Source organism: Etheostoma spectabile, unplaced genomic scaffold (assembly GCF_008692095.1).
Source record: "Etheostoma spectabile isolate EspeVRDwgs_2016 unplaced genomic scaffold, UIUC_Espe_1.0 scaffold00002680, whole genome shotgun sequence".
In the NCBI taxonomy this organism is placed as follows: Eukaryota; Metazoa; Chordata; class Actinopteri; order Perciformes; family Percidae; genus Etheostoma; species Etheostoma spectabile.
The window spans coordinates 22,676-29,503 of NW_022602936.1; the positions used below are offsets into that span (position 1 = coordinate 22,676).

At 43.2% G+C, this 6,828-nt stretch overlaps 3 non-coding genes across 3 annotated transcripts; all 3 read right to left on the reverse strand.

Annotated features, from left to right (window-relative positions):
- Positions 1–2,503: 2,503 nt before the first annotated feature.
- trnaa-cgc (transfer RNA alanine (anticodon CGC)) lies at positions 2,504–2,575 on the reverse strand. The gene has a single exon. It is a non-coding gene; the product is annotated as a tRNA-Ala (tRNA).
- A 2,132-nt stretch (positions 2,576–4,707) lies between these two features.
- On the reverse strand, positions 4,708–4,923 carry LOC116676087 (small nucleolar RNA U3). Its single transcript, XR_004328595.1, has one exon. It is a non-coding gene; the product is annotated as a small nucleolar RNA U3 (small nucleolar RNA).
- A 946-nt stretch (positions 4,924–5,869) lies between these two features.
- trnaa-ugc (transfer RNA alanine (anticodon UGC)) lies at positions 5,870–5,941 on the reverse strand. Its single transcript has one exon. It is a non-coding gene; the product is annotated as a tRNA-Ala (tRNA).
- Between the last annotated feature and the right edge of the window lie 887 nt (positions 5,942–6,828).

A 6,828-nucleotide genomic window follows, 5' to 3' on the forward strand; every position in this document is an offset into this window, starting at 1 on the left:
GCGCCGCCTGCGTCTCAGAACTGCGTCCGCCTTGCTCTCGTGAGATTTCCGTTGCCCACGTGTGCATGACGTCAGAGCAAGTCGGGATCAAGTCGGACACAAATCTAACCGGCATGCATCGGGCGCCGATGGCCGGTGATCGATTCTGCGCAGACCTGGCTCATCTCGAACGAGCCTAACACTCTCGTGTACGCGCTGCTCATACCCCTCCCCCGCACAGCGCGTACCACCTTCAAGCTCACGATTACTAGTGCACTGCAGCTGTGCTAATCGCGGAGAACAACTTTTCAGGAAAACTGCCAATTTCTCGAGTGACACCTGCTCAGAAAACAAAGACGGGCTAACAGAAGAAGACCAATGACGAAAAGCGAAATAAAAAGAAAGAATTAAACCGAGCCCGAAATAAAACGAGGGTCAACATCAAAGCGGCTTTTCAGAGGTGGAGGGAGCTACGCCTCCTGGAAGGATTCAACACGGATTCAGAGCTAGCGTTAGCCACATTTCTGCTTGACATGTAAGTATCCCTGCTTGATTTGTTTCATTTTTTAAGAACTACACAACTAAGATATCGATGGTTACAGTACACTTTCAGTACACTGGTGATAGCGCAAATCTCAGTTTACTCTGTAGCTTGTTGCTAAGTCTAACAGCAGAGGTGGGTAGTAACGAGTTACATTTACTCCGTTACATTTACTTGAGTAAGTTTTAGAAAAAATTGTACTTCTAGGAGTAGTTTTAAATCACTATACTTTTACTTTTACTTGAGTAGATTAGTGAAGAAGAAACTGTACTCTTACTCCGCTACATTAGGCTACAATGAGCTCGTTACTCGTTACTACGCGTCATTGTTTTTACCCCGCGTACGTCTCATTTTGATGTTTTTTGACAGAGAGAGAGAGAGAGAGTCTTCCGCTGAACGTGACTGTGCTTAACCAATCACACGTCATTGTGCAGTCACGTGACCGTACTCGTTTCAGCAGCGGGACAGGTTAGCTTTACACTCGTAGCAAAGCAAAGAAACAGCAGCTACGTTAGGCGGTGTGTTCAGGGTCTACCAAAACAAACGGACATGTCAGCGTTCAACAACTCAACATCTAACCTGAGGAAACGTAGCGGTGGTTGTAGTTTCTGCTGTGGAGAGGTGGATGTTTGTCTTTAGGTTACATAAAGTATGTTTTACACATGCAGTATCCATCCTCATTTGATGTGACAAGTCTCTCAAGTAAGCTATTTTGTAATTAATAAATTAATTTAAATTTATTTATTGATTGGATGAACTATAATTTGCCTAAAGATAATTATTTGTATCTTTGTCTGTCTGATTGATGCTTGTGTTAAGAAATAAATCAGACGTTACTCAACAGTTACTCACACTCTCGAGTAGTTTTTTCATCAAGCACTTTTTTACTTTTACTCAAGTAATTATATGGATGACTACTTTTACTTTTACTTGAGTACAATTTTGGCTACTCTACCACCTCTGTCTAACAGTTAGCTTGTTAGCTTGTGGCACGGCAGGAATGTTGTAGCAGGTGAAGATTAACTTTACCTGCTAACCTTCACCCTCAGTATAAGCAATATTGTTTCGATACCTACATTTAGTAAGCCAAATGTTTTTTGTCGATCACAATAAATGTAGCTATGGTGAAACTACTTTAATTGTGGGCTGTCCCCATCAACGTTTGGCAAGGCAGACTTCTATTTTTGATTATTTTTAAACACGTTTTCTTCCCCCTCAGGATGTAATTGTAAATCAAATGTCTGACACACATTCTTTGTGCTCCTTCAACAGGTCAGACATGGCCCAGACACAGAGGCACGTGAAGGAATCGCCTGTCAGTCCAAATCAAAATGTTCAGTATTCCTTGTGCAGGAGTACTTTACAAAAAAAGCTGATTTATTTTACCCATGTGCAAAATAAAACCTAAGACATATTTCTAAGATGTTGTTATTCCTTGGCTTAGTGAGCTTCCTCACTGATTCATCATTCCTACTGTAGGTTTAGTGTTTTAAATTGATCCAAAAGGTAATTCAGGGATGTATTGTGTAAAGTGCTGCTTTTGTTGTGTACAATTTTAAAACCTTTTATTGAAAAATATTTACAAAACTTTTAATACAATATTTCAAATAAGCAATTTTTTTACATAAAGTATTCAAAGTTTTAAAAGCACAGCACACAACAGCTATATCCTCCTCAGAATAAATCCCCTGTATTGTCCATGAGGATGTGGAAAGCATCGGGGCCCTGCTTACTAGCCTGCGCGTTCACGGCAGGCTCCGCTGTGGGGGGGAGCTGTGGAGGGGGGGCTGTAGCGCAGCAGAGAGCAAGGGGGAGGGACCTGTAAGGTGTGCTTGTTCAAATTTTTAAGCTTAGTCCACGTTTTCTCAGAACTCCCTACTGCAGCTTTAATAACCATGAACACAATGAGATTGCCTTTAATACTTTTCTCTTTCAGAATAAGAGCTTCTGTTGCTCTTTTATAGACTGGACAATAAATCTTTTTGGAGATGCCGGGGATTGAACCCGGGGCCTCATACATGCGAAGCATGCGCTCTACCACTGAGCTACATCCCCTGAACATTTTCAGATTTATTTTATTTTTGTGAGATCATTGAATAAGAGAAGAAACCTGGGTGAAACATGCAATATTATGTTGTATATGGTTTCAAAACATGGCGGTGGCTGGAAATTGAACCTTGGCAAAATGCTTGCACAGCTATGGTACAAATCTAGTCAACAAGTAACACATCTGTTGCCTTTCTGCAGGACAATACAACATTCACTGCAAATCTTGTAACACATCTGGGCATTGAGAAATGCCTTGGTGGAGACGGGGGCTTCCAGTACCTTCCAGTATGAGATAATACAATATTGTTCATAAAGCCACAAACTATGTAGGGTTGTTTTTATTGCACTGGATCCCTAACAGGGAGTATACCTCCTTTAATGCTTTTTTGGTCTCTTTTTTTGTCTCTTGTTAAGTCTCAGCTCCAGCTGCTCCTAGAAATATTATGCTTTTGGGTCGTCCGTCCATTACAACATACGTACGTAACTCCCATTCTTGTGAATGTGATAACACAGGACCCCCGGGAGGGACTTTCTTTAAATTTGGCCAATAAATGTACATGAACTCGCAGATCAATTGATGAGATTTTGGAGGTTTAAATGTTCAATGTTAAATTTGGCATGCATAACCACTTGGAGTCGTGGATGGTCCGTGTACATTTTAATCGTTTTTTTTTTGTTTGAACCACAAAAAGAAATAACGAGAAAACCACCGTTTTTCGTTTGGGAGTAACGGCTTAGCTCGCCTAGGCTTGGCGGATCAATCCTATCCAGTCAGTCTGCAGAAGAGGTAGAAGTACCTGGCAGGTCTCTCCCTTCAGCAGTTGAGAACGCCAGCCCACTCCTTCCCTTGGTGCTGATCATCCACATCTAACCCCCATAGAGCCAGTGAAGCTCGGTCTACCAGATGGACCAGTCACCATTCGAACCAGACTTGGGGGGGAAGTTTCAGAGCCCAGCACGGATTGTAGAGCAACAGCTACGGCCGCAACAGTACCTTCTGACGTCCACTGTTCCTTCCAACATGGAGCTCTTCCAGATTGTTGAGAATCTCTTGCAGCTGGATGTGCTGCCACACAAAAATGAGAAAGTGGTAACCAGGTCAACCCAAAGATCCGGAGGCAGTAAGTCTGCTTGAAGAGAAGACTACGCGTATGGAGGTGGACAGAATACTCCGCTATGCTGTAACAGTTTCCATAACTCACCTGGCAAGGGAAAAGTACAACGCATATAAATTAAGGTAATGGGTGGATCTCTGATATCTATGGCTATAATTTAAACATATAAGTTCAGATTTTTTTGTTCTGCAAGCTCTCACCTTTTGCCTCTATATTTCCCTTCATATGAGTCCGAGCCAGCAGCACTAAGGAAGAGCAGCCTCTCCTACGGCGAGTGGTGGCGACCCACGGGGAAACTTTGGTTTCCCAGTCAGTTCCAGTAGTACAGGTGAGAAAGTGGTGGATAAAACGAGGACTGTGGGTCGGCGTGTTTGGTACGTGAGTGGAAATACATCCAACATGCTAACGCATATCCAACGCAATCACCCAGACATGTCAATCACAGGAACGAGACAAAAAAAGCTGTCCAACGTCTCCTCCCTTCAGTGCTTATCCAGCCTTTAGATCCAAATACAAATAGGGCCAAAAAATCACTGAATCAATCAGGATTTCCACGTCACCTTCCATGCCCCGTTTCCACTCGTAGAGTAACCCGGCTTCAAGTATTTGCTGTATGTACTCAAACCTCGTTACAACATGCCATCCCGTCCACCGGGACTTCAGTGTACCGTTCCACCCTTTAATACATGTCAATCAAGCTGAGCCTGTAAAGGCCACACAGTCTGATTAGTCAAGTGGAAACACCTGTGGGAGTGGAACATGGATGTGTAGAGATGGGCTTTCAAACAATACACCTTTTTGACAAGTGTAAGTAGGAAAAGCAAAGGTAGAATAACAACAAATTATGGCTTAACTCAGTTTACATGTTTACACTGGACATAAGGTATTACAAAGTAAGAAAGTAGGTGTTAACCCTTTCAAGTAATTTTGTCCACCATGGACTAAACATACTTCAAGACTGACTATAACTTCGTTTATGTTTTATTACCATCACTCGTGTCAGTTTTCCACACAACTACTAATACCACTCTGATCATATTCCCTTCTTCAATACTCCATAAAGAAGTAAAGAACAATCATCAATGACAGAGAGCATATGAAGTGAATCATTACTCTCTGTCAGCTTCACGCTCAGAAAGGAACATCACGACTCATCATCGTGGTCAGCGAGACCAAACACTTTAGAAACACATTCCTCAAGTCGGAAACTCTAGAAATGATCCCTGAAAGTATAGTCTTGGTTAGACTGAGGGGGAAACTGCATCTCATTCACTGCAGAGTGATTGTCACAGGGTTCAGAGGGACAGAAGCTAATGGTTACGTGCTCCAGATGACTGAGGTGAGAAAATCTATTTAGATCTTAAGAAGACCCATATGTAGTTTGAATTAGATTTTCAGTCACTGTTGTCTCAATACTTCAGTCTCAGCCTACTTATTCTCTACAATAAATGCTCCAGTCCATTCTTTGCATCAAACACCAGCCAATCACAAGTCTTACATGTGAATAATCAATGTGTGAGTAATCAGGAAGCTCACATAAAAGATAGTAGAAAGGTCTACCAAATGTTTAACTTTCCAACCCATAGGCTGTTGGAGCCTTGGTTGCCACAGGATCCCAAACCTCGCCTCAAAAATGTCAATTACAGATTTTCCAGCCCTTCATCATAAACACCAGAGCAGAGTGGCGCAGCGGAAGCGTGCTGGGCCCATAAACCAGAGGCCGGTGGATCAAAACCATCCTCTGCTATTTCCTGCGCTTTGTATCAGAACTAAGTGTATTTCTTGTTTATTGGTGTTTAACAAAGCATTAATTTCTTGAATGCTAAGTCTCCACCCGCTGAAGAGCAAACTTAATGGCATGACAAGTTTCATCTATAAAAATGGAAGCTACGCTGCTCATTCCCGCAATGACACCCATAAAAACTAGAGTCTAATACAATAAATATATTACAGTACAAGTACATAAATACAGTAAAATAGAGACTGTAAAACATGTACATTCAAAGTGCTTGTGCTGTCTGATAGTCTGAGGTATAAAAGAGAGAGCATACCGTAGTTTGTATCACAGGAGGTCTTAGTCTACCACTATGTTCTATAACCTACTAGTCAGATTACCACAGGAGGTAATATCTTTTGCAATAAGAGCTTCTGCAGCTTTTACAGACTGTTGTAACAGAACACTTGTTGGAGATGCTGGGGATTGAACCCAGGTCCTCATACATGCAAAGCATGCACTCTACCACTGAGCTACATCCCCTGAATGTTTCCAAAGTTCTTTGACTTTTCTAAGATCATTGAATAAGAGAAGAACGCTATCGGAAAACTGACTCGGTCAGTGGAGCCATGAAAAGACCCCATGACAATCTACCTGACCATAGTCTTTCAAGTCAGTGACAACTCTAAGCTGCATTTCCTTTTTACCCAATTCAATTTCCAATTTGGTTTAAAATGTTTTGCGTCAAAAGTAGTCTGTTGTTCAATATAATCAGAAAGCTCAATCTGGCAGTGTTGCCATAAAAACACTACATGCCAAACAAACGTCTCGGGTACGTATGTAACCCTTGTTCCCCGAGATAGGGGAACGAGACACTGCGTCGGTTACGACACTATGGGAACGCCTTAGGCATGACAGGGCTGAATGCAAATGAAAACTACTCCAATCCTATTGGTCCTAGTGAGAACGGTAGCATGTGACGGCATAACCTTAGGGGCATATAAGCACACCGGCATAGCTCATTAGCTCTTACTATGAAGCAAGGCACTCCAGGGGGCGAGGGGCGGCGAACCGACGCAGTGTCTCGTTCCCCTATCTCGGGAACAGGGTTACATACGTAACCCGAGACGTTCCCCTTCGAGGGGAACTCGAACTGCGTCGGTTACGACACTATGGGAACGAGATACCCACTAACCCGCGCCGAACCCCGCCTGCCCAGCGTGCAAGCAACCCTCGGGCACGACTACGGAGAGAGAGCACCCGGGTGCCAGGAGCGGAGGGAAGGTCCAGACTATAAAACCTGAAGAAGGTGTGAGGAGTGGCCCAGCCAGCTGCATCACAAACCCCTGAAGAGACGCCCAGAGAGGAGAGCCGTAGAGGCGCCATGCCCTCGTGGAGTGAGCCCGTACAGCCATAGGTGAATGGCAAAC